This window comes from Triturus cristatus, chromosome 4_1, assembly GCF_964204655.1.
Source record: "Triturus cristatus chromosome 4_1, aTriCri1.1, whole genome shotgun sequence".
NCBI classification, from domain to species: domain Eukaryota; kingdom Metazoa; phylum Chordata; class Amphibia; order Caudata; family Salamandridae; genus Triturus; species Triturus cristatus.
In genome coordinates, this window is record NC_140585.1 from 139,863,281 (window position 1) to 139,888,853 (window position 25,573).

The window sequence follows — 25,573 nt, forward strand, 5'->3', positions numbered from 1 at the left end:
AGTAGTTCTTAATATTATTAATTAAAGGAAAACAGGATCATTTAAAAAACAAAATGTATATGTTTAATTGTTATTTTATTTGAATAGGCAGTGGTCCATAGGACCAATATCTGTAATTAAAATGTTTGTTTTGAAACACTCTCAAAGGGGAAGAGGTTTTTACGAGACTACTTATCTTTGTGGATTGATTACCACAATCACTGATATGGTGGTGAAGTATGATTGTTTTGGGCCAAATTACGGTGAAAAAACATTTCTGCATACCACTACAATTTGGTATTTGAAGGTACAACCAAACACCCCTTTCATGTACCTTCAATTTAATACATCAGAAAAAGCTATTTTGTGTTCGCAAATGGCCTGGTTTCTCAGACCAGCCTGCTTGCACCTGCAACTAGGGTTCGTACATCTTGTACGTGGGCAGCGTATTTTAGTAGAAAGTAAATAGATTATGCATTGCACAAAAATGAAGTGCTTCAAACAAACACATACTTTGTATGCACAGAGAAGAGGTGGAATACATGTAAGACTGAGGACACAGGTTAAATGAGGAATAGATTGACTGCATTGCTGCCCACTTTTCTATGCAATTTCTGTAGTGCGATTGAAGGAAGCACTAAACTGTAAAACAAAGTTGCCAATTGCTTTCATAGTCCATTCCCTTTGTTTGGTGCTGTGAAAGGAAGAGCCAGATTCCAAAATAAATCAATGCTTTTTCAGACATTTCCCATACGGAATACCGAGCCCTGTATAAAAATGCATTTACTCTCAGGTTTTGAGCAGTGACATTGTAATGCTATTAAAGTGTAAGATACAAGCGAACACTGACTCTGTCAATGATGATCCAAAGGGGTTTTATGAAAAGTCCCAGCTACAAACACAAGAACCAAAACAGGCCAAGGGGACACCTGGATTTGAACTAGGGACCTCTTGATTTGCAGTCAAATGCTCTACCACTGAGCTATATCCCCACCTGTTTGTGAGAGTCGGAATGAAAATATATCAGTACCTCATGAAAGAGTGTGAGCATCATGCTCAGTTGGGCCGGAAAGTACAAGCTTGAAACTGTGGAACAGGAGAAGTAGTTCTTAATATTATTTATTGAAGGAAAACGGGATCGTTTAAAAAAAATATTTATATGTTTCATTGTTATTTTATTTGAACAGGCAGTGGTCCATAGGACCAATGCCTGTACATAAAATGCTTGTTTTGAAACATTCTCAAAGGGGAAGAGGTTTTTTCGAGACGCCTTATCCTTTTGCGGATTGGTTACCACAATCACCGAGATGGTGGTGAAGTATGATTGTTTTGGGCCAAATGATGGACGAAAAACATTTCTACATACCACTGCAATTTGGTATTTGGAAGGTACACCCAAACGTCCCTTTCAAGTACCATCAATTTAATATATCAGAAAAGGCCATTTTGTGTTCGAAAATGGCCTGAGTCTTCGAGCCAGCCTTTTTTCATCTGCAACGAGGGTTCATACATTTTGCACGTAGGCAGAGGTTTTAAGGAGAAATTAAATAGTTTCTACGTTGCACAAGAATGAAGTGCTTTAAACAAACACATATTTTGTATGCACAGAGGAGAGGAGGAATATATGTAAGACTGAGGACACAGGTTAAATGAGAAATAGATTGACTGCAGCGCTGCCGAGTATACTATGCCATTTCTTTAGTGCGCTACAAGGAAGCACCAAACTGTATAACAAAGTTTTCAATTGTTTTCATAGTGATTCTCTTTGCTTGAAGCTGTGAAAGGAAGAGCCGGATTCCAAAATAAATCAATGATTTTTCAGAAAGTTCCCACGCCCTGTGTAAAAATGCATTTATTCCCAGGTTTTGAGCAGTGACACTGTAATGCTAATAAAGTATAAGATCCAACTGAACACTGACTCTGTCAATGGTGATCCATAGGGACTTTATGAAAGATCCCAGCTACAAACACCAAAACCAAAATAGGTTTAGGGGACACCCGGATTTGAACCAGGGACCTCTCGATCTGCAGTCAAATGCTCTACCACTGAGCTATATCCCCAACTGTTTTCAAAGATCAGAATGACAATATATCAGTATATCATGAAAGAGTGAGAGGCTCAAGCTCAGTTGGGCCACAAAGTACGAGCTTGAAACTGTGGAAAAGGAGAAGTAGTTCTTAATATTATTAATTAAAGGAAAACAGGATCATTTAAAAAACAAAATGTATATGTTTAATTGTTATTTTATTTGAATAGGCAGTGGTCCATAGGACCAATATCTCTAATTAAAATGTTTGTTTTGAAACATTCTCAAAGGGGAAGAGGTTTTTACGAGACTACTTATCTTTGTGGATTGATTACCACAATCACTGATATGGTGGTGAAGTATGATTGTTTTGGGCCAAATTACGGTGAAAAAACATTTCTGCAGACCACTACAATTTGGTATTTGAAGGTACAACCAAACACCCCTTTCATGTACCTTCGATTTAATACATCAGAAAAAGCTATTTTGTGTTCGCAAATGGCCTGGTTTCTCAGACCAGCCTGCTTGCACCTGCAACTAGGGTTCGTACATCTTGTACGTGGGCAGCGTATTTTAGTAGAAAGTAAATAGATTATGCATTGCACAAAAATGAAGTGCTTCAAACAAACACATACTTTGTATGCACAGAGAAGAGGTGGAATACATGTAAGACTGAGGACACAGGTTAAATGAGGAATAGATTGACTGCATTGCTGCCCACTTTTCTATGCAATTTCTGTAGTGCGATTGAAGGAAGCACTAAACTGTAAAACAAAGTTGCCAATTGCTTTCATAGTCCATTCCCTTTGTTTGGTGCTGTGAAAGGAAGAGCCAGATTCCAAAATAAATCAATGCTTTTTCAGACATTTCCCATACGGAATACCGAGCCCTGTATAAAAATTCATTTACTCTCAGGTTTTGAGCAGTGACATTGTAATGCTGTTAAAGTGTAAGATCCAAGCGAACACTGACTCTGTCAATGATGATCCAAAGGGGTTTATGAAAAGTCCCAGCTACAAACACAAGAACCAAAACAGGCCAAGGGGACACCTGGATTTGAACCAGGGACCTCTTGAACTGCAGTCAAATGCTCTACCACTGAGCTATATCCCCACCTGTTTGTGAGAGTCGGAATGAAAATATATCAGTACCTCATGAAAGAGTGTGAGCATCATGCTCAGTTGGGCCGGAAAGTACAAGCTTGAAACTGTGGAACAGGAGAAGTAGTTGTTAATATTATTTATTGAAGGAAAACGGGATCGTTTAAAAAAAATATGTATATGTTTCATTGTTATTTTATTTGAACAGGCAGTGGTCCATAGGACCAATGCCTGTACATAAAATGCTTGTTTTGAAACATTCTCAAAGGGGAAGAGGTTTTTACGGGACGCCTTATCCTTTCGCGGATTGGTTACCACAATCACCGAGATGGTGGTGAAGTATGATTGTTTTGGGCCAAATGATGGACCAAAAACATTTCTACATACCACTGCAATTTGGTATTTGGAAGGTACACCCAAACGTCCCTTTCAAGTACCATCAATTTAATATATCAGAAAAGGCAATTTTGTGTTCGAAAATGACCTGAGTCTTCGAGCCAGCCTTTTTTCATCTGCAACGAGGGTTCATACATTTTGCACGTAGGCAGAGGTTTTAAGGAGAAATTAAATAGTTTCTACGTTGCACAAGAATGAAGTGCTTTAAACAAACACATATTTTGTATGCACAGAGGAGAGGAGGAATATATGTAAGACTGAGGACACATGTTAAATGAGAAATAGATTGACTGCAGCGCTGCCGAGTATACTATGCCATTTCTTTAGTGCGCTACAAGGAAGCACCAAACTGTATAACAAAGTTTTCAATTGTTTTCATAGTCATTCTCTTTGTTTGAAGCTGTGAAAGGAAGAGCCGGATTCCAAAATAAATCAATGATGTTTCAGAAAGTTCCCACGCCCTGTGTAAAAATGCATTTATTCCCAGGTTTTGAGCAGTGACACTGTAATTCTAATAAAGTATAAGATCCAACTGAACACTGACTCTGTCAATGGTGATCCAAAAGGACTTTATGAAAGATCCTAGCTACAAACACCAGAACCAAAATAGGTTTAGGGGACACCCGGATTTGAACCAGGGACCTCTTGATCTGCAGTCAAACGCTCTACCACTGATTTATATCCCCAACTGTTTTCAAATATCAGAATGACAATATAACAGTACATCATGAAAGAGTGAGAGGCTCAAGCTCAGTTGGGCCACAAAGTACGAGCTTGAAACTGTGGAAAAGGAGAAGTAGTTCTTAATATTATTAATTAAAGGAAAACAGGATCATTTAAAAAACAAAATGTATATGTTTAATTGTTATTTTATTTGAATAGGCAGTGGTCCATAGGACCAATATCTGTAATTAAAATGTTTGTTTTGAAACATTCTCAAAGAGGAACAGGTTTTTACGAGACTACTTATCTTTGTGGAATGATTACCACAATCACTGATATGGTGGTGAAGTATGATTGTTTTGGGCCAAATTACGGTGAAAAAACATTTCTACATACCACTACAATTTGGTATTTGAAGGTACAACCAAACACCCATTTCATGTACCTTCGATTTAATACATCAGAAAAAGCAATTTTGTGTTCGCAAATGGCCTGGTTTCTCAGACCAGCCTGCTTGCACCTGCAACTAGGGTTCATACATCTTGTACGTGGGCAGCGTTTTTTAGTAGAACGTAAACAGATTATGCATTGCGCAAAAATGAAGTGCTTCAAACAAACACATACTTTGTATGCGCAGAGAAGAGGTGGAATACATGTAAGACTGAGGACACAGGTTAAATGAGGAATAGATTGACTGCATTTCTGCCCACTTTTCTATGAAATTTCTGTAGTGCGATCGAAGGAAGCACCAAACTGTAAAACAAAGTTGTCAATTGCTTTCATAGTCCATTCCCTTTGTTTGGTGCTGTGAAAGGAAGAGCCAGATTCCAAAATAAATCAATGCTTTTTCAGACATTTCCCATACGAAATACCGAGCCCTGTATAAAAATGCATTTACTCTCAGGTTTTGAGCAGTGACATTGTAATGCTATTAAAGTGTAAGATCCAAGCGAACACTGACTCTGTCAATGATGATCCAAAGGGGTTTTATGAAAAGTCCCAGCTACAAACACAAGAACCAAAACAGGAAAAGGGAACACCTGGATTTGAACCAGGGACCTCTTGATCTGCAGTCAAATGCTCTACCACTGAGCTATATCCCCACCTGTTTGTGAGAGTCGGAATGAAAATATATCAGTACCTCATGAAAGAGTGTGAGCATCATGCTCAGTTGGGCCGGAAAGTACAAGCTTGAAACTGTGGAACAGGAGAAGTAGTTCTTAATATTATTTATTGAAGGAAAACGGGATCGTTTAAAAAAAATATTTATATGTTTCATTGTTATTTTATTTGAACAGGCAGTGGTCCATAGGACCAATGCCTGTACATAAAATGCTTGTTTTGAAACATTCTCATAGGGGAAGAGGTTTTTACGGGACGCCTTATCCTTTCGCGGATTGGTTACCACAATCACCGAGATGGTGGTGAAGTATGATTGTTTTGGGCCAAATGATGGACCAAAAACATTTCTACATACCACTGCAATTTGGTATTTGGAAGGTACACCCAAACGTCCCTTTCAAGTACCATCAATTTAATATATCAGAAAAGGCCATTTTGTGTTCGAAAATGGCCTGAGTCTTCGAGCCAGCCTTTTTTCATCTGCAACGAGGGTTCATACATTTTGCACGTAGGCAGAGGTTTTAAGGAGAAATTAAATAGTTTCTACGTTGCACAAGAATGAAGTGCTTTAAACAAACACATATTTTGTATGCACAGAGGAGAGGAGGAATATATGTAAGACTGAGGACACAGGTTAAATGAGAAATAGATTGACTGCAGCGCTGCCGAGTATACTATGCCATTTCTTTAGTGCGCTACAAGGAAGCACCAAACTGTATAACAAAGTTTTCAATTGTTTTCATAGTGATTCTCTTTGCTTGAAGCTGTGAAAGGAAGAGCCGGATTCCAAAATAAATCAATGATGTTTCAGAAAGTTCCCACGCCCTGTGTAAAAATGCATTTATTCCCAGGTTTTGAGCAGTGACACTGTAATGCTAATAAAGTATAAGATCCAACTGAACACTGACTCTGTCAATGGTGATCCATAGGGACTTTATGAAAGATCCCAGCTACAAACACCAAAACCAAAATAGGTTTAGGGGACACCCGGATTTGAACCAGGGACCTCTTGATCTGCAGTCAAATGCTCTACCACTGAGCTATATCCCCAACTGTTTTCAAAGATCAGAATGACAATATATCAGTACATCATGAAAGAGTGAGAGGCTCAAGCTCAGTTGGGCCACAAAGTACGAGCTTGAAACTGTGGAAAAGGAGAAGTAGTTCTTAATATTATTAATTAAAGGAAAACAGGAACATTTAAAAAACAACATGTATATGTTTAATTGTTATTTTATTTGAATAGGCAGTGGTCCATAGGACCAATATCTCTAATTAAAATGTTTGTTTTGAAACATTCTCAAAGGGGAAGAGGTTTTTACGAGACTACTTATCTTTGTGGATTGATTACCACAATCACTGATATGGTGGTGAAGTATGATTGTTTTGGGCCAAATTACGGTGAAAAAACATTTCTGCATACCACTACAATTTGGTATTTGAAGGTACAACCAAACACCCCGTTCATGTACCTTCGATTTAATACATCAGAAAAAGCTATTTTGTGTTCGCAAATGGCCTGGTTTCTCAGACCAGCCTGCTTGCACCTGCAACTAGGGTTCGTACATCTTGTACGTGGGCAGCGTATTTTAGTAGAAAGTAAATAGATTATGCATTGCACAAAAATGAAGTGCTTCAAACAAACACATACTTTGTATGCACAGAGAAGAGGTGGAATACATGTAAGACTGAGGACACAGGTTAAATGAGGAATAGATTGACTGCATTGCTGCCCACTTTTCTATGCAATTTCTGTAGTGCGATTGAAGGAAGCACTAAACTGTAAAACAAAGTTGCCAATTGCTTTCATAGTCCATTCCCTTTGTTTGGTGCTGTGAAAGGAAGAGCCAGATTCCAAAATAAATCAATGCTTTTTCAGACATTTCCCATACGGAATACCGAGCCCTGTATAAAAATGCATTTACTCTCAGGTTTTGAGCAGTGACATTGTAATGCTGTTAAAGTGTAAGATCCAAGCGAACACTGACTCTGTCAATGATGATCCAAAGGGGTTTTATGAAAAGTCCCAGCTACAAACACAAGAACCAAAACAGGCCAAGGGGACACGTGGATTTGAACCAGGGACCTCTTGATCTGCAGTCAAATGCTCTACCACTGAGCTATATCCCCACCAGTTTGTGAGAGTCGGAATGAAAATATATCAGTACCTCATGAAAGAGTGTGAGCATCATGCTCAGTTGGGCCGGAAAGTACAAGCTTGAAACTGTGGAACAGGAGAAGTAGTTCTTAATATTATTTATTGAAGGAAAACGGGATCGTTTAAAAAAAATATTTATATGTTTCATTGTTATTTTATTTGAACAGGCAGTGGTCCATAGGACCAATGCCTGTACATAAAATGCTTGTTTTGAAACATTCTCAAAGGGGAAGAGGTTTTTACGGGACGCCTTATCCTTTCGCGGATTGGTTACCACAATCACCGAGATGGTGGTGAAGTATGATTGTTTTGGGCCAAATGATGGACTAAAAACATTTCTACATACCACTGCAATTTGGTATTTGGAAGGTACACCCAAACGTCCCTTTCAAGTGCCATCAATTTAATATATCAGAAAAGGCCATTTTGTGTTCGAAAATGACCTGAGTCTTCGAGCCAGCCTTTTTTCATCTGCAACGAGGGTTCATACATTTTGCATGTAGGCAGAGGTTTTAAGGAGAAATTAAATAGTTTCTACGTTGCACAAGAATGAAGTGCTTTAAACAAACACATATTTTGTATGCACAGAGGAGAGGAGGAATATATGTAAGACTGAGGACACATGTTAAATGAGAAATAGATTGACTGCAGTGCTGCCGAGTATACTATGCCATTTCTTTAGTGCGCTACAAGGAAGCACCAAACTGTATAACAAAGTTTTCAATTGTTTTCATAGTCATTCTCTTTGTTTGAAGCTGTGAAAGGAAAAGCCGGATTCCAAAATAAATCAATGATGTTTCAGAAAGTTCCCACGCCCTGTGTAAAAATGCATTTATTCCCAGGTTTTGAGCAGTGACACTGTAATGCTAATAAAGTATAAGATCCAACTGAACACTGACTCTGTCAATGGTGATCCAAAGGGACTTTATGAAAGATCCCAGCTACAAACACCAGAACCAAAATAGGTTTAGGGGACACCCGGATTTGAACCAGGGACCTCTTGATCTGCAGTCAAATGCTCTACCACTGAGCTATATCCCCAACTGTTTTCAAAGATCAGAATGACAATATAACAGTACATCATGAAAGAGTGAGAGGCTCAAGCTCAGTTGGGCCACAAAGTACGAGCTTGAAACTGTGGAAAAGGAGAAGTAGTTCTTAATATTATTAATTAAAGGAAAACAGGATCATTTAAAAAACAAAATGTATATGTTTAATTGTTATTTTATTTGAATAGGCAGTGGTCCATAGGACCAATATCTGTAATTAAAATGTTTGTTTTGAAACATTCTCAAAGAGGAACAGGTTTTTACGAGACTACTTATCTTTGTGGAATGATTACCACAATCACTGATATGGTGGTGAAGTATGATTGTTTTGGGCCAAATTACGGTGAAAAAACATTTCTACATACCACTACAATTTGGTATTTGAAGGTACAACCAAACACCCATTTCATGTACCTTTGATTTAATACATCAGAAAAAGCAATTTTGTGTTCGCAAATGGCCTGGTTTCTCAGACCAGCCTGCTTGCACCTGCAACTAGGGTTCATACATCTTGTACGTGGGCAGCGTTTTTTAGTAGAAAGTAAACAGATTATGCATTGCACAAAAATGAAGTGCTTCAAACAAACACATACTTTGTATGCACAGAGAAGAGGTGGAATACATGTAAGACTGAGGACACAGGTTAAATGAGGAATAGATTGACTGAATTTCTGCCCACTTTTCTATGCAATTTCTGTAGTGCGATCGAAGGAAGCACCAAACTGTAAAACAAAGTTGTCATTTGCTTTCATAGTCCATTCCCTTTGTTTGGTGCTGTGAAAGGAAGAGCCAGATTCCAAAATAAATCAATGCTTTTTCAGACATTTCCCATACGAAATACCGAGCCCTGTATAAAAATGCATTTACTCTCAGGTTTTGAGCAGTGACATTGTAATGCTATTAAAGTGTAAGATCCAAGCGAACACTGACTCTGTCAATGATGATCCAAAGGGGTTTTATGAAAAGTCCCAGCTACAAACACAAGAACCAAAACAGGCCAAGGGGACACCTGGATTTGAACCAGGGACCTCTTGATCTGCAGTCAAATGCTCTACCACTGAGCTATATCCCCACCTGTTTGTGAGAGTCGGAATGAAAATATATCAGTACCTCATGAAAGAGTGTGAGCATCATGCTCAGTTGGGCCGGAAAGTACAAGCTTGAAACTGTGGAACACGAGAAGTAATTCTTAATATTATTTATTGAAGGAAAACGGGATCGTTTAAAAAAAATATTTATATGTTTCATTGTTATTTTATTTGAACAGGCAGTGGTCCATAGGACCAATGCCTGTACATAAAATGCTTGTTTTGAAACATTCTCAAAGGGGAAGAGGTTTTTACGGGACGCCTTATCCTTTCGCGGATTGGTTACCACAATCATCGAGATGGTGGTGAAGTATGATTGTTTTGGGCCAAATGATGGACGAAAAACATTTCTACATACCACTGCAATTTGGTATTTGGAAGGTACACCCAAACGTCCCTTTCAAGTACCATCAATTTAATATATCAGAAAAGGCCATTTTGTGTTCGAAAATGGCCTGAGTCTTCGAGCCAGCCTTTTTTCATCTGCAACGAGGGTTCATACATTTTGCACGTAGGCAGAGGTTTTAAGGAGAAATTAAATAGTTTCTACGTTGCACAAGAATGAAGTGCTTTAAACAAACACATATTTTGTATGCACAGAGGAGAGGAGGAATATATGTAAGACTGAGGACACAGGTTAAATGAGAAATAGATTGACTGCAGCGCTGCCGAGTATACTATGCCATTTCTTTAGTGCGCTACAAGGAAGCACCAAACTGTATAACAAAGTTTTCAATTGTTTTCATAGTGATTCTCTTTGCGTGAAGCTGTGAAAGGAATAGCCGGATTCCAAAATAAATCAATGATGTTTCAGAAAGTTCCCACGCCCTGTGTAAAAATGCATTTATTCCCAGGTTTTGAGCAGTGACACTGTAATGCTAATAAAGTATAAGATCCAACTGAACACTGACTCTGTCAATGGTGATCCATAGGGACTTTATGAAAGATCCCAGCTACAAACACCAAAACCAAAATAGGTTTAGGGGACACCCGGATTTGAACCAGGGACCTCTTGATCTGCAGTCAAATGCTCTACCACTGAGCTATATCCCCAACTGTTTTCAAAGATCAGAATGACAATATATCAGTACATCATGAAAGAGTGAGAGGCTCAAGCTCAGTTGGGCCACAAAGTACGAGCTTGAAACTGTGGAAAAGGAGAAGTAGTTCTTAATATTATTAATTAAAGGAAAACAGGATCATTTAAAAAACAAAATGTATATGTTTAATTGTTATTTTATTTGAATAGGCAGTGGTCCATAGGACCAATATCTGTAATTAAAATGTTTATTTTGAAACATTCTCAAAGGGGAAGAGGTTTTTACGAGACAACTTATCTTTGTGGATTGATTACCACAATCACTGATATGGTGGTGAAGTATGATTGTTTTGGGCCAAATTACGGTGAAAAAACATTTCTGCATACCACTACAATTTGGTATTTGAAGGTACAACCAAACACCCCTTTCATGTACCTTCGATTTAATACATCAGCAAAAGCTATTTTGTGTTCGCAAATGGCCTGGTTTCTCAGACCAGCCTGCTTGCACCTGCAACTAGGGTTCGTACATCTTGTACGTGGGCAGCGTATTTTAGTAGAAAGTAAATAGATTATGCATTGCACAAAAATGAAGTGCTTCAAACAAACACATACTTTGTATGCACAGAGAAGAGGTGGAATACATGTAAGACTGAGGACACAGGTTAAATGAGGAATAGATTGACTGCATTGCTGCCCACTTTTCTATGCAATTTCTGTAGTGCGATTGAAGGAAGCACTAAACTGTAAAACAAAGTTGCCAATTGCTTTCATAGTCCATTCCCTTTGTTTGGTGCTGTGAAAGGAAGAGCCAGATTCCAAAATAAATCAATGCTTTTTCAGACATTTCCCATACGGAATACCGAGCCCTGTATAAAAATGCATTTACTCTCAGGTTTTGAGCAGTGACATTGTAATGCTGTTAAAGTGTAAGATCCAAGCTAACACTGACTCTGTCAATGATGATCCAAAGGGGTTTTATGAAAAGTCCCAGCTACAAACACAAGAACCAAAACAGGCCAAGGGGACACCTGTATTTGAACCAGGGACCTCTTGATCTGCAGTCAAATGCTCTACCACTGAGCTATATCCCCACCTGTTTGTGAGAGTCGTAATGAAAATATATCAGTACCTCATGAAAGAGTGTGAGCATCATGCTCAGTTGGGCCGGAAAGTACAAGCTTGAAACTGTGGAACAGGAGAAGTAGTTCTTAATATTATTTATTGAAGGAAAACGGGATCGTTTAAAAAAAATATTTATATGTTTCATTGTTATTTTATTTGAACAGGCAGTGGTCTATAGGACCAATGCCTGTACATAAAATGCTTGTTTTGAAACATTCTCAAAGGGGAAGAGGTTTTTACGGGACGCCTTAACCTTTCGCGGATTGGTTACCACAATCACCGAGATGGTGGTGAAGTATGATTGTTTTGGGCCAAATGATGGACCAAAAACATTTCTACATACCGCTGCAATTTGGTATTTGGAAGGTACACCCAAACGTCCCTTTCAAGTACCATCAATTTAATATATCAGAAAAGGCCATTTTGTGTTCGAAAATGGCCTGAGTCTTCGAGCCAGCCTTTTTTCATCTGCAACGAGGGTTCATACATTTTGCACGTAGGCAGAGGTTTTAAGGAGAAATTAAATAGTTTCTACGTTGCACAAGAATGAAGTGCTTTAAACAAACACATATTTTGTATGCACAGAGGAGAGGAGGAATATATGTAAGACTGAGGACACATGTTAAATGAGAAATAGATTGACTGCAGCGCTGCCGAGTATACTATGCCATTTCTTTAGTGCGCTACAAGGAAGCACCAAACTGTATAACAAAGTTTTCAATTGTTTTCATAGTCATTCTCTTTGTTTGAAGCTGTGAAAGGAAGAGCCGGATTCCAAAATAAATCAATGATGTTTCAGAAAGTTCCCACGCCCTGTGTAAAAATGCATTTATTCCCAGGTTTTGAGCAGTGACACTGTAATGCTAATAAAGTATAAGATCCAACTGAACACTGACTCTGTCAATGGTGATCCAAAGGGACTTTATGAAAGATCCTAGCTACAAACTCCAGAACAAAATAGGTTTAGGGGACACCCGGATTTGAACCAGGGACCTCTTGATCTGCAGTCAAATGCTCTACCACTGAGCTATATCCCCAACTGTTTTCAAAGATCAGAATGACAATATAACAGTACATCATGAAAGAGTGAGAGGCTCAAGCTCAGTTGGGCCACAAAGTACGAGCTTGAAACTGTGGAAAAGGAGAAGTAGTTCTTAATATTATTAATTAAAGGAAAACAGGATCATTTAAAAAACAAAATGTATATGTTTAATTGTTATTTTATTTGAATAGGCAGTGGTCCATAGGACCAATATCTGTAATTAAAATGTTTGTTTTGAAACATTCTCAAAGAGGAACAGGTTTTTACGAGACTACTTATCTTTGTGGAATGATTACCACAATCACTGATATGGTGGTGAAGTATGATTGTTTTGGGCCAAATTACGGTGAAAAAACATTTCTACATACCACTACAATTTGGTATTTGAAGGTACAACCAAACACCCATTTCATGTACCTTCGATTTAATACATCAGAAAAAGCAATTTTGTGTTCGCAAATGGCCTGGTTTCTCAGACCAGCCTGCTTGCACCTGCAACTAGGGTTCGTACATCTTGTACGTGGGCAGCGTTTTTTAGTAGAAAGTAAATAGATTATTGTTAGACCTGGCATCTTTGGCGTGGTTACCCCTGACTTTTTGCCTCTACCTCCTGTATTTTTGATGCTATGCTGGATTTCGATTTTGCTGGTTTAGATGCTTTGGGCACTTTGCCACTGCTGATCAGTGTCAAAGTGCAAGTGCTCCCTTGGTAAATTGTTGTATTGATTGGTTATCCATGATTGGGATATTTGTTTCACCTGTTAGCCCCTAGTAAAGTGCACTGCGTGTGCCAGGGCTGGTGATTCAAATGCTACTAGTGGGCTGCAGCACTGATTGTGCCACCCACAGGAGTAGCGTTAAAATGATGTCTTAGGCCTGCTTGCAGTGCCTATGTGCAGTCCAGGACTGCCATGTCGACCTGGCCAGTGCACCCACTGACCAGGCCTTATCCTTCCCTTTCTGTACATGTCAGGCATCCCTATGGTGGCCCTAGGTACCCCCCTGGGCTGGGTGCAGTGTATCTGAAAGGTAGGGCATGTACTGAGGTGTGTAACATGCCCTGGTAGTGAATTACAGCCATTTTCGTTTTTCACTGCGGAGAGGCTATCTTGCCCATAGGATAGAATGGGGAAGGCTGTTTACATGCCTATCTTCCCATAAGGGCAAGATAGAAAATCCAAGTTTGGTATCTCTGTGTTCAGAATTTAATTATACATCTTTTTAGCAAGATGGTTTTTAAATTCACAGTGTGAGAATAGCACTTTTTAGAAAGTAGCTATTCTTCTGTTTAACCTTCCTGGGTGCCTGTGTGCTGGTTGGCTGACTGGTGTCAGGTGATGTGCTAGGTGGCTCCAGGAGCCTGGATGAGTCAGCAGCAGGGTGAATAGGGAGATCTGCTTTCGATGGGTGGGAGGAGTAGTCCCTGGGTCTGAATGGGGCTGCCCCTGACAAACACAAAGCTGGCTCCACCCCCTGCTGGCCAGGCTGAGGACTCTGCCTCAGCTGGCACAAAGAAGGCTCCACCTCCTGCTGAGCGTCTAACGACCCTGCCCCTCACTCTGAAAGGAACCAGGTGCTCCAGAGCAGAGCACACCCAGGAACCGGTTTGAGCAGGGGAATCCCCCCACTGGAACAAAGAGAGACAAAGACTTGGAGGGGTATAAGAAGAGGACCCCAGACACCTAAAACTTTAGATCACTTTGGAACTAAGAAGAAACCTCTGCCAAGGAGAAAGCTGGAAGAAACTGAAGAGGAGAAGACTGCCTGCTTGCTGTTTTGCTTTGCTGCCAAGGAGAGGGGAAGGACTTTGCTGTGTCCCCTTCTTTTGATTCTGATCTCCAAGGGCCTGAGAAGAGCTGGCTCCCTGTTAAGAAGTCCCAGGAACAAAAGGACTTCACCACCAGCTCCCCTGGAACTCTGCTGAGAGAGTTCTGACCTGCCTTGGAGTGCTTGCCCAGTCTTGGGGCTTCAGGAGGTCGTTTTGCTGTGTTGAGGGAGCTGGGAAGCAGAAGCGTGAACAAGAGTGACTGGTACCCAGCGCATCATCCGATTGCGTGTCGCAAGACGAGAGTGCGTGGAAAGTTTCATCGCGGCACCATCGCAACACGCAGGGTCTCCGCATCGCCGAGTGCGTCGAGCATCGTCCCGAAGCGTGAAGCTTCCTGCCATTGCGAGGGTTGTCGCAGAACCAGTTTGCGGGCCGCACCACTGCCGGTGCGTGAAAAGTCTCCAATCGCTGCGTGCGTCGACGCAGAGTCCCGTTCCGTGGCGCATCGAGAGTTGCGGCGCCGGAAGGCAACGCTGCGCCACGCATCGCACCACATCGAAGAGTGTCGCATCGAACCTGTGCGTGAAGCTTCCCCCTAAGAAACCTACGCAACGAAAGCCAAAGGTATCGCATCCTCCCCCTACAGATCGGAGCCGGCGCATCCACCTCTGCTGCGTGAAGCAGGGCTGCTGCAAAGCCTCCCCAGGATCTCAGGAGCATCGCATCGCCTTTGCCATCTTCCTTGTTATAGCTTTTGGGAACCTTATCGCAACTACAGGTACTGTTGGGCACGAAAGTGTCGCATTTTGTGCATTGAGAGCCGCATTGTGCAGGACACTGACTTTGACATCCTGGAGTACTTTCTGCAAACTCTTGAACTATCCTTAAAGTAACCTTTTTGAATTATATGTTGGTTTGTCTGTAATATTTGGTCTTGTGAGGTTTTTAGTAAAGATACATTATTTTTCTAAAACTGGTGTGGAGTAAATCTGTGGTGTTTTCACTGTGTTACTGTGAGTGTTGGTACAAATTCTTTACACATTGCCATTGATAGCCTAGACTGCTCAGGCCAAGCTACCTAGAGGGTGAGCAGGGGTTATCTTAACAGTGTATCCCCCTTTCCCTGACTAGAAGCAAGGGTCCCTACTTGGACAGTGGTACCTACCCTGCCAACTAGAGACCCCCAGATCTAACATTGGTGGTCAGCGGTGAGGATTGAACTTGTATTTGTACTTGACCCACAGTAATTGGTGTACATCACTAGTTTAAGTGCAGACCAATAGACAACCACATACTATATTTTTTTTGATTCTATTTTTGAGTAACTCTTCAAGAGCATCATGTCTCAGGTGGCAACAAGCGAGAAGGCAGAATTGGAGTTTTCCATTGCGGATTTATATTCATACAAAGTTGAAGATCTCAAGCAATTCTGCAAAGACCGTGGTTGCTCTTTTAAAAGCGGAGCTAGAAAAGATGTGCTACAAAGAGTCCTGAAGGCCTGGTGGGAGGCCCAAGAGGAAAGTGATGCAAATGAAGAGGATGGTTTTGTTCCCCAAGATCTGCCTGTGAGCAGACCAGTCTCAAGGGCTAGCAGCTCCCATTCCAGTAGGGGGCTCACTCCAGAGGAGCTGGAGGAGAATCAAAGGGTGAGAAACCATGAAATGGAAATGATGAAAATGAAAATGAAGCAATTGGAAGTAGAGAAGGACAAGGCGGCGGAGGAGAGCAAGAATGCCCGTGCCTTGGAAGAGAAGAAATTGCTTCTGGCTCATGAAGTGAGCATGAGAGAACTGGACATCAAGACCAAGCAGGTGGAGTCCGGTTCAAATGGTGGCAGCGCACAGCCAGTGCAAGGGGGTAAAGTATATATCCCCAAAGATTTAGTACAGAATTACAATAGGAGTGAGGATATCTATGCCTGGTTCACATCGTATGAAATTGCATTGAGAATGAATGGTGTGCCTGAACAGCATTGGGGGGCGGGCCTGTGGAAACATTTTGAGGCTTCTGGGAGGAGAGCTCTAGAGCCCTTAGAATTAGCAGGTGCCATGACCTATCCCAATATGAAGGAGGCCCTATGTCTCAGGTATGGACTTACTCCAGAGCAGTATAGACTGCAGTTTAGAAATTCCAAGAAGAAAGAGTCTGAGACTTGGATGGAGTGTGTGAATCTGTACTCGCGGGCACTGGAAGGTTGGATGAAGGGCAGCAAGGTAACTGATTATAAGGGGTTGTTACATTTAATTAGTTGGGAGCACTTGAGTAGTCTATGTGTTCCAGAGCTGCGCCAGCATCTTTTAGATAGCAAGTTGACGGACCCCATTGAGCTTGCTAAGGAGGCGGACCACTGGACCAGTACCAGGGTCCACAGAGGAATTGTGGGTACCATTGCCAAAGGTGGGCAGGGTCCCCAGCAGAAGAGTGGGGGGGACAAGGGTAACCAAAAGGAGTTCTCACAAGGGCCCAAAAATAGTTCCCAGGGTAACCAGTCCCAGCCCCCCAAGTCCAAACCCAAACCAACCTGGCCCCCTAAGGGCAGGTCGGATAACAAGGGTCCCATTAAGTGTTATCACTGTCAGGAATTGGGTCACAAGTCTCCTGTGTGTCCCAAGAAATCCCTGGCACCCACTGGTGCTCCAACACCGGGGATAGCTAGTGTAGCTTTTGGGGGGGATTTAATTTCTAGTGATTTGGAGGGTTTAGCAGTTATGTCCCTTGTCTCTTTAGGAGACACAGAGATGGTCCAGGAAACCCCTGTCCCTGATAACACTAAGAAGTACAGGCAGTGGGTGACCATCAATGGGAGGAGGGTGGAGGCTCTCAGGGACACTGGAGCCAGTGTGACTACGGTCAGGTGTCAGTGGGTCCCTGAGGAGCTGATCATTCCAGACGTACTTCACCCAGTGGTGTCAGCTGACAACTCTGTGCGCCTTTGCAAGGTAGCACATGTTCCCTTTGAGTGGGGGGGGGGTCTCAGGACCTCTCAAAGTTGTTGTGAGTCCATCCATGCCAGTTGACTGTCTGCTAGGTAATGACCTGGAGAGTTCCCCGTGGAAGGAGGTGGAACGCCAGGCTCATTTGGAGATGTTGGGTTTGCCTGAGTGGGTCTGTGTGACCACCCGGTCCATGGCAGCCAGACAGGGTTGTGAAGCAGACCTGGAGCCTGAAACAGTGGCCCAGGTCCCTGCCAGAAAGAGGAAGGGCAAGGGGCGTGGTGCGTCCACCCCAGCTGTTCCCACGGTCCAGGAAGGAGCAGAACCTACGGGGGATGCCCTGGAGCCTACAGGGGAACAGGTCGCTGAGCTGGGAGACATACCTGAGCTGACCCATTGGCAGCAAGAGGGTGGTCCCTCCAGAGAGGAGTTCTGCCGTGCGCAGAAGACATGCCCTACTCTTGAAGGTCTGCGGCACCAGGCTGCAGACCAGGCAGCAGGTGCTGATCCGAAGAACTTTTTTCTCTACTGGGAGAATGACTTGTTGTACAGTGAGCCTAGGTTTGCTGAGCCCAGTGGATCACGTACCCTGGTGGTACCCGCCGGGTTCAGAGACTTCCTACTGGGTCTGGCTCACGACGTGCCGCTTGCAGGACATCTCGGGCAGGACAAGACCCGACAAAGGCTTGCCACCCACTTTTACTGGCCCGGGATGAAGACGGACGTCGCTTCCTTTTGTAAATCATGCCAGACTTGCCAGGCAAGTGGCAAGGCTGGAGGAAAATGCAAAGGCCCTCTCCAGCCTTTTCCGGTAGTGAGCACCCCTTTCGAGCGGGTGGGAATAGATATTGTGGGGCCACTGGACCCCAGGACCGCCTTAGGCAACAGGTTCATCCTGGTCCTGGTGGATCATGCCACCCGGTACCCGGAGGCTATCCCTCTCAGGACAACCACAGCCCCGGTGGTGGGCCGTGCGTTGATGGGGATCTTTTCCCGTGTGGGTTTCCCCAAAGAGGTGGTATCTGACCGGGGTACCAACTTCATCTCCAGGTATATGAAGTCTCTGTGGGAGGAGTGTGGGGTAACTTATAAGTTCACCACTCCTTACCACCCTCAAGGAAATGGGTTGGTTGAAAGGTTCAACCGGACCCTGAAAGGCATGATCATGGGGCTGACAGAGCCCATGAGACGGAAGTGGGACGTCTTTTTGCCATGCCTATTATTTGCCTACAGGGAGGTACCACAAAAGTCTCTAGGGTTCAGTCCCTTTGAGCTTTTGTACGGGCACCCTGTTAGAGGACCTCTCAGTCTGGTGAAGGAGGGTTGGGAGAAATCCCCGGGGAAAACCCCTCAGGATGTGTTCAGCTATGTGCTGGCCATCCGCAACCAGACACAGCGCTTCCGGGCCCTCGCTCAGGCGAACCTGGAAGCCAGCCAGGATGAGATGAAGAGGTGGTATGACCAGCATACCACTCTGATGGAATTTCAACCTGGGCAGATGGTGTGGGTGATGGCGCCAGTGGAGCCTTGCGCGCTCCAGGACAAGTGGACTGGGCCATATGAGGTGGTGGAGCGCAAGAGTGAGGTGACCTACCTGGTCAACTTGCGATCTCCCAGGAACCCCATGAGGGTCCTACACGTGAACCGCCTCAAACCCCATTTTGAGAGGTCTGAAATAACAATGCTACTTGCTACAGATGCAGGTATGGAGGAGGATAGTGATCCTCTTCCTGACCTCCTGGCAGCTAAGGAGCAAGATGGGTCAGTGGATGGAGTGGTCCTCTCGCCCACCCTGACCCCAGAACAGCAGAGGGACTGTCGCCATGTGTTGGGTCAGTTTGCATCTCTGTTCTCCCTGACCCCCGGTATCACCAACTGGTGTGTCCATGACGTGGACACGGGAGATAGCATGCCTGTGAAACAGAAGTTTTACCGGGTGGCTGACAAGGTCAGGGCCAGCATCAAGAAGGAGGTTTCTAAGATGTTGGAGCTAGGGGTGATTGAGCCCTCCAGCAGCCCCTGGGCTAGCCCAGTGGTACTTGTACCGAAAGCTGCTGCGCCAGGTGCCACTCCAGAACTTAGGTTTTGTGTGGACTACCGTGGGCTCAATGCGGTCACGAAGACTGACGCAAACCCCATCCCCAGAGCTGATGAGCTCGTGGATCGGTTGGGAGCTGCCAACTACCTCAGTACGTTTGATTTAACGTCTGGGTACTGGCAGATTGCCTTAACTGATGGGGCCAAGGAGAGGTCTGCGTTTTCAACGCCAGAGGGGCACTTCCAGTTCCGTGTCATGCCCTTTGGGTTGAAGAACGCCCCTGCCACATTCCAGAGACTGGTCAACCAGGTACTGTCCGGGCTGGAGTAATTCAGCGCCGCATATCTGGATGACATCGCTGTGTTCAGCTCCACTTGGGAAGAACACTTGCAACACCTCTGCGCAGTGTTGAAGGCTCTGCATAGTGCAGGCCTCACTATCAAGGCCAGTAAGTGCCAGATAGGGCAGGGTTCGGTGGTGTATTTGGGACACCAGGTAGGAAGCGGCCAGGTGGCGCCCCTACAAGCCAAGATAGATACCATCCGGGCTTGGGAACCCCCCAAAACCCAGACAGCGGTGAGAGCCTTCTTAGGACTCACCGGGTACTATCGCCGTTTTGTCAAGGGGTATGGCACCATTGTGGCTCCCTTGACAGAACTAACTTCCAAGAAGTTACCGAAGAAAGTGATTTGGACCAGTGCCTGCCAAGAAGCTTTTGATGCCCTGAAGGAGGCCATGTGTACAGCACCTGTACTCAAGGCGCCTGACTTCTCCAAGGAATTCATAGTGCAGACAGACGCTTCTGAGCATGGAGTGGGAGCGGTGCTCTCACAACTAAATGATGAGGACTTGGACCAACCTGTAGCTTTCATTAGCAGGAGGCTACTTCCCAGGGAACAGAGGTGGAGTGCGATTGAAAGGGAAGCTTTTGCTGTGGTCTGGGCGCTGAAGAAGCTGAGACCCTACTTGTTTGGGACTCACTTCCGGGTTCAGACGGACCACAGGCCCCTCAGATGGTTGATGCAGATGAGGGGTGAGAATCCTAAGCTGTTGAGGTGGTCCATTTCCCTACAGGGGATGGACTTTATGGTGGAACACCGCCCCGGTACAGAACACGCCAACGCTGATGGTCTGTCCAGGTTTTTCCGCCTTAGCGATGAGAACTCCCAAGAGGGTGGGTAGTTCTCCCCACTTTCAGCTGGAGGGGACACGTGTTAGACCTGGCATCTTTGGCGTGGTTACCCCTGACTTTTTGCCTCTACCTCCTGTATTTTTGATGCTATGCTGGATTTCGATTTTGCTGGTTTAGATGCTTTGGGTACTTTGCCACTGCTGATCAGTGTCAAAGTGCAAGTGCTCCCTTGGTAAATTGTTGTATTGATTGGTTATCCATGATTGGGATATTTGTTTCACCTGTTAGCCCCTAGTAAAGTGCACCGCGTGTGCCAGGGCTGGTGATTCAAATGCTACTAGTGGGCTGCAGCACTGATTGTGCCACCCACAGGAGTAGCGTTAAAATGATGTCTTAGGCCTGCTTGCAGTGCCTATGTGCAGTCCAGGACTGCCATGTCGACCTGGCCAGTGCACCCACTGACCAGGCCTTATCCTTCCCTTTCTGTACATGTCAGGCATCCCTATGGTGGCCCTAGGTACCCCCCTGGGCTGGGTGCAGTGTATCTGAAAGGTAGGGCATGTACTGAGGTGTGTAACATGCCCTGGTAGTGAATTACAGCCATTTTCGTTTTACACTGCTGAGAGGCTATCTTGCCCATAGGATAGAATGGGGAAGGCTGTTTACATGCCTATCTTCCCATAAGGGCAAGATAGAAAATCCAAGTTTGGTATCTCTGTGTTCAGAATTTAATTATACATCTTTTTAGCAAGATGGTTTTTAAATTCACTGTGTGAGAATAGCACTTTTTAGAAAGTAGCTATTCTCCTGTTTAACCTTCCTGGGTGCCTGTGTGCTGGTTGGCTGACTGGTGTCAGGTGATGTGCTAGGTGGCTCCAGGAGCCTGGATGAGTCAGCAGCAGGGTGAATAGGGAGATCTGCTTTCGATGGGTGGGAGGAGTAGTCCCTGGGTCTGAATAGGGCTGCCCCTGACAAACACAAAGCTGGCTCCACCCCCTGCTGGCCAGGCTGAGGACTCTGCCTCTGCTGGCACAAAGAAGGCTCCACCTCCTGCTGAGCGTCTAACGACCCTGCCCCTCACTCTGAAAGGAACCAGGTGCTCCAGAGCAGAGCACACCCAGGAACCGGTTTGAGCAGGGGAATCCCCCCACTGGAACAAAGAGAGACAAAGACTTGGAGGGGTATAAGAAGAGGACCCCAGACACCTAAAACTTTAGATCACTTTGGAACTAAGAAGAAACCTCTGCCAAGGAGAAAGCTGGAAGAAACTGAAGAGGAGAAGACTGCCTGCTTGCTGTTTTGCTTTGCTGCCAAGGAGAGGGGAAGGACTTTGCTGTGTCCCCTTCTTTTGATTCTGATCTCCAAGGGCCTGAGAAGAGCTGGCTCCCTGTTAAGAAGTCCCAGGAACAAAAGGACTTCACCACCAGCTCCCCTGGAACTCTGCTGAGAGAGTTCTGACCTGCCTTGGAGTGCTTGCCCAGTCTTGGGGCTTCAGGAGGTCGTTTTGCTGTGTTGAGGGAGCTGGGAAGCAGAAGCGTGAACAAGAGTGACTGGTACCCAGCGCATCATCCGATTGCGTGTCGCAAGACGAGAGTGCGTGGAAAATTTCATCGCGGCACCATCGCAACACGCAGGGTCTCCGCATCGCCGAGTGCGTCGAGCATCGTCCCGAAGCGTGAAGCTTCCTGCCATTGCGAGGGTTGTCGCAGAACCAGTTTGCGGGCCGCACCACTGCCGGTGCGTGAAAAGTCTCCAATCGCTGCGTGCGTCGACGCAGAGTCCCGTTCCGTGGCGCATCGAGAGTTGCGGCGCCGGAAGGCAACGCTGCGCCACGCATCGCACCACATCGAAGAGTGTCGCATCGAACCTGTGCGTGAAGCTTCCCCCTAAGAAACCTACGCAACGAAAGCCAAAGGTATCGCATCCTCCCCCTACAGATCGGAGCCGGCGCATCCACCTCTGCTGCGTGAAGCAGGGCTGCTGCAAAGCCTCCCCAGGATCTCAGGAGCATCGCATCGCCTTTGCCATCTTCCTTGTTATAGCTTTTGGGAACCTTATCGCAACCACAGGTACTGTTGGGCACGAAAGTGTCGCATTTTGTGCATTGAGAGCCGCATTGTGCAGGACACTGACTTTGACATCCTGGAGTACTTTCTGCAAACTCTTGAACTATCCTTAAAGTAACCTTTTTGAATTATATGTTGGTTTGTCTGTAATATTTGGTCTTGTGAGGTTTTTAGTAAAGATACATTATTTTTCTAAAACTGGTGTGGAGTAAATCTGTGGTGTTTTCACTGTGTTACTGTGAGTGTTGGTACAAATACTTTACACATTGCCTTTGATAGCCTAGACTGCTCAGGCCAAGCTACCTAGAGGGTGAGCAGGGGTTATCTTAACAGTGTATCCCCCTTTCCCTGACTAGAAGCAAGGGTCCCTACTTGGACAGTGGTACCTACCCTGCCAACTAGAGACCCCCAGATCTAACAATTATGCATTGCACAAAAATGAAGTGCTTCAAACAAACACATACTTTGTATGCACAGAGAAGAGGTGGAATACATGTAAGACTGAGGACACAGGTTAAATGAGGAATAGATTGACTGCATTGCTGCCCACTTTTCTATGCAATTTCTGTAGTGCGATTGAAGGAAGCACTAAACTGTAAAACAAAGTTGCCAATTGCTTTCATAGTCCATTCCCTTTGTTTGGTGCTGTGAAAGGAATAGCCAGATTCCAAAATAAATCAATGCTTTTTCAGACATTTCCCATACGGAATACCGAGCCCTGTATAAAAATGCATTTACTCTCAGGTTTTGAGCAGTGACATTGTAATGCTGTTAAAGTGTAAGATCAAAGCGAACACTGACTCTGTCAATGATGATCCAAAGGGGTTTTATGAAAAGTCCCAGCTACAAACACAAGAACCAAAACAGGCAAAGGGGACACCTGGATTTGAACCAGGGACCTCTTGATCTGCAGTCAAATGCTCTACCACTGAGCTATATCCCCACCTGTTTGTGAGAGTCGGAATGAAAATATATCAGTACCTCATGAAAGAGTGTGAGCATCATGCTCAGTTGGGCCGGAAAGTACAAGCTTGAAACTGTGGAACAGGAGAAGTAGTTCTTAATATTATTTATTGAAGGAAAACGGGATCGTTTAAAAAAAATATTTATATGTTTCATTGTTATTTTATTTGAACAGGCAGTGGTCCATAGGACCAATGCCTGTACATAAAATGCTTGTTTTGAAACATTCTCAAAGGGGAAGAGGTTTTTACGGGACGCCTTATCCTTTCGCGGATTGGTTACCACAATCACCGAGATGGTGGTGAAGTATGATTGTTTTGGGCCAAATGATGGACCAAAAACATTTCTACATACCACTGCAATTTGGTATTTGGAAGGTACACCCAAACGTCCCTTTCAAGTACCATCAATTTAATATATCAGAAAAGGCCATTTTGTGTTCGAAAATGGCCTGAGTCTTCGAGCCAGCCTTTTTTCATCTGCAACGAGGGTTCATACATTTTGCACGTAGGCAGAGGTTTTAAGGAGAAATTAAATAGTTTCTACGTTGCACAAGAATGAAGTGCTTTAAACAAACACATATTTTGTATGCACAGAGGAGAGGAGGAATATATGTAAGACTGAGGACACAGGTTAAATGAGAAATAGATTGACTGCAGCGCTGCCGAGTATACTATGCCATTTCTTTAGTGCGCTACAAGGAAGCACCAAACTGTATAACAAAGTTTTCAATTGTTTTCATAGTCATTCTCTTTGTTTGAAGCTGTGAAATGAAGAGCCGGATTCCAAAATAAATCAATGATGTTTCAGAAAGTTCCCACGCCCTGTGTAAAAATGCATTTATTCCCAGGTTTTGAGCAGTGACACTGTAATGCTAATAAAGTATAAGATCCAACTGAACACTGACTCTGTCAATGGTGATCCATAGGGACTTTATGAAAGATCCCAGCTACAAACAACAAAACCAAAATAGGTTTAGGGGACACCCAGATTTGAACCAGGGACCTCTTGATCTGCAGTCAAATGCTCTACCACTGAGCTATATCCCCAACTGTTTTCAAAGATCAGAATGACAATATATCAGTACATCATGAAAGAGTGAGAGGCTCAAGCTCAGTTGGGCCACAAAGTACGATCTTGAAACTGTGGAAAAGGAGAAGTAGTTCTTAATATTATTAATTAAAGGAAAACAGGATCATTTAAAAAACAAAATGTATATGTTTAATTGTTATTTTATTTGAATAGGCAGTGGTCCATAGGACCAATATCTGTAATTAAAATGTTTGTTTTGAAACATTCTCAAAGGGGAAGAGGTTTTTACGAGACTACTTATCTTTGTGGATTGATTACCACAATCACTGATATGGTGGTGAAGTATGATTGTTTTGGGCCAAATTACGGTGAAAAAACATTTCTGCATACCACTACAATTTGGTATTTGAAGGTACAACCAAACACCCCTTTCATGTACCTTCGATTTAATACATCAGAAAAAGCTATTTTGTGTTCGCAAATGGCCTGGTTTCTCAGACCAGCCTGCTTGCACCTGCAACTAGGGTTCGTACATCTTGTACGTGGGCAGCGTATTTTAGTAGAAAGTAAATAGATTATGCATTGCACAAAAATGAAGTGCTTCAAACAAACACATACTTTGTATGCACAGAGAAGAGGTGGAATACATGTAAGACTGAGGACACAGGTTAAATGAGGAATAGATTGACTGCATTGCTGCCCACTTTTCTATGCAATTTCTGTAGTGCGATTGAAGGAAGCACTAAACTGGAAAACAAAGTTGCCAATTGCTTTCATAGTCCATTCCCTTTGTTTGGTGCTGTGAAAGGAAGAGCCAGATTCCAAAATAAATCAATGCTTTTTCAGACATTTC

The 25,573-nt window shown here is 43.7% G+C and overlaps 11 non-coding genes across 11 annotated transcripts; all 11 read right to left on the minus strand.

The window, feature by feature from the left end:
* Positions 1-899: 899 nt before the first annotated feature.
* Positions 900-971, minus strand: TRNAC-GCA (transfer RNA cysteine (anticodon GCA)). The gene has a single exon. It is a non-coding gene; the product is annotated as a tRNA-Cys (tRNA).
* Positions 972-1,968: 997 nt separating this feature from the next.
* TRNAC-GCA (transfer RNA cysteine (anticodon GCA)) lies at positions 1,969-2,040 on the minus strand. Its single transcript has one exon. It is a non-coding gene; the product is annotated as a tRNA-Cys (tRNA).
* Positions 2,041-3,047: 1,007 nt separating this feature from the next.
* Positions 3,048-3,119, minus strand: TRNAC-GCA (transfer RNA cysteine (anticodon GCA)). The gene has a single exon. It is a non-coding gene; the product is annotated as a tRNA-Cys (tRNA).
* Positions 3,120-5,196: 2,077 nt separating this feature from the next.
* On the minus strand, positions 5,197-5,268 carry TRNAC-GCA (transfer RNA cysteine (anticodon GCA)). Its single transcript has one exon. It is a non-coding gene; the product is annotated as a tRNA-Cys (tRNA).
* Positions 5,269-6,265: 997 nt separating this feature from the next.
* On the minus strand, positions 6,266-6,337 carry TRNAC-GCA (transfer RNA cysteine (anticodon GCA)). Its single transcript has one exon. It is a non-coding gene; the product is annotated as a tRNA-Cys (tRNA).
* Positions 6,338-8,414: 2,077 nt separating this feature from the next.
* Positions 8,415-8,486, minus strand: TRNAC-GCA (transfer RNA cysteine (anticodon GCA)). The gene has a single exon. It is a non-coding gene; the product is annotated as a tRNA-Cys (tRNA).
* A 1,008-nt stretch (positions 8,487-9,494) lies between these two features.
* TRNAC-GCA (transfer RNA cysteine (anticodon GCA)) lies at positions 9,495-9,566 on the minus strand. The gene has a single exon. It is a non-coding gene; the product is annotated as a tRNA-Cys (tRNA).
* A 997-nt stretch (positions 9,567-10,563) lies between these two features.
* TRNAC-GCA (transfer RNA cysteine (anticodon GCA)) lies at positions 10,564-10,635 on the minus strand. The gene has a single exon. It is a non-coding gene; the product is annotated as a tRNA-Cys (tRNA).
* Positions 10,636-12,711: 2,076 nt separating this feature from the next.
* On the minus strand, positions 12,712-12,783 carry TRNAC-GCA (transfer RNA cysteine (anticodon GCA)). Its single transcript has one exon. It is a non-coding gene; the product is annotated as a tRNA-Cys (tRNA).
* Positions 12,784-23,596: 10,813 nt separating this feature from the next.
* TRNAC-GCA (transfer RNA cysteine (anticodon GCA)) lies at positions 23,597-23,668 on the minus strand. The gene has a single exon. It is a non-coding gene; the product is annotated as a tRNA-Cys (tRNA).
* Positions 23,669-24,665: 997 nt separating this feature from the next.
* Positions 24,666-24,737, minus strand: TRNAC-GCA (transfer RNA cysteine (anticodon GCA)). The gene has a single exon. It is a non-coding gene; the product is annotated as a tRNA-Cys (tRNA).
* Between the last annotated feature and the right edge of the window lie 836 nt (positions 24,738-25,573).